Source organism: Babylonia areolata, chromosome 14 (genome assembly GCF_041734735.1).
Source record: "Babylonia areolata isolate BAREFJ2019XMU chromosome 14, ASM4173473v1, whole genome shotgun sequence".
Taxonomy (NCBI): Eukaryota; Metazoa; Mollusca; class Gastropoda; order Neogastropoda; family Buccinidae; genus Babylonia; species Babylonia areolata.
Window position 1 is genome coordinate 9,565,216 of NC_134889.1, and position 1,807 is coordinate 9,567,022.

Here is a 1,807-nt window from a genome sequence, read left to right on the forward strand (position 1 = left end):
CTGTGTTGCCACTTAATTTTAGTGATCTATGGAAGTGCAGCTTTATGGCTGCTATTTTAGCCTGTTGATTGTGTGTGTGTGTTGCATATGTATATATGTATATGCATGTGTATGTGTAAATGTGTGTGTGCATATGTATATATATATGTGTATATATATATTTTTTTTAAATGTGTGTGTGTATATGTGTATGTGTGTATAATATATATAGATAGATAGATATGTATGTATATGTGTGTATGTATATGTATATGTGTGTGTGTGTATATTCACCTTCACCTTCACCTCTCCCGTAGTCTGGGTTCAGACCGTTGGGGCACCGCTGCTGACCTGGCCACCACCCCTCTCCACTCTTCACGGTTTTCTGATTTCCTCAGGGCATCACCGAGCGTCAAGCCTGTCCACCCCCGGATGTTGTCTTCCCATCTCTTCTTCTGCCGTCCTCTCCTTCTGCCTCCTTGTACGGTGCCTTGCAGGAACGTTTTGGCAAGACCAAAAGTGTGTATATGTATGTGTATATATGTGTGTGTGCATATATATGTATATATACATTGTGTAGGTGTGTGTGTGTGTGTGTGTGTGTGTGTGTGTGTGTGTGTGTGTGTGAACATGTGCATGTGTGTGTGTGTTTGGGAGTTTTCCTTTAGTTTCTATTACATATTTATTCATTTATGTGCTTGTGTTATGTCTAAAACTTTGAATTGTGGTGCAATTATGACAGGATGTGCTTTTTGTTTTTAATGGAAGGATGAAAGGGGTGTGTGTGTGTGTGTGTGTGTGTGTGTGTGTGTGTGTGGAGGGGGTGGAGGTGGGGGTGATTATGCTTAGGCCTTTAGGTATCATGATTTTTCCAAAACAGGGGGAGTGTAGGATATAGATGGGGGCGTTGGGGGTGAAGAAGTGGTGTTAGGGCTTTTAATTAGTATGACTGAATGTTATCTCGTTCATCATTTATCAGATGGATTTCCCCGTCTCCTTGACGAAGGCGGCAGTACGTTGCAGGTCCTCCAGTCCTCCGTAGAGCTTCCGGGCCGCTGGGATTGGGTCGGGCCAGGTTTTCTCTCGGAGCACTTGGTGGAGCGGGCAGGACTGCAGCAGATGTTCTGTTGTCTGGCTGTCTGTTCTGCAGGGGCACTGCTCTGTGTCGCCGATACGGAGTTTCGTGTATAGGTGGTGTTTCAGGCGGTTGTGGCCTGTCCTGAGTCTGAAAATGGCTACCTGCTCTCGACGAGTCAGCAGGTAGTACGGGTCTGCTCTGAGGGTCAGGAAGACCACTCCATTATGTGACCCCACACCTCCACCGTGTGATCCACAACCCTCCGCTGTGTGACACATCCCTCCACTGTGTGACCCCTGCACTTTGTGACCCCTGCACTGTGTGACACATCCCTCCACTGTGTGACACACCCCTCCACTGTGTGACACACCCCTCCACTGTGTGACCCATTATCTCCACTGTGTGACCCCTGCACTGTGTGACCCCTGCACTGTGTGACACACCCCTCCACTGTGTGACCAATTATCTCCACTGTGTGACCCCTGCACTGTGTGACCCCTGCACTGTGTGACCCACCCCTCCACTGTGTGACCCACCCCTCCACTGTGTGACCCCTGCACTGTGTTACACATCCCTCCACTGTGTGACCCCTCCACTGTGTGACCCCTCCACTGTGTGACCCCTCCACTGTGTGACCCCTGCACTGTGTGACCCCTGCACTGTGTGACACACCCCTCCACTGTGTGACACACCCCTCCACTGTGTGACCCCTCCACTGTGTGACCTCTCTACTGTGTGACCCCTGCACTG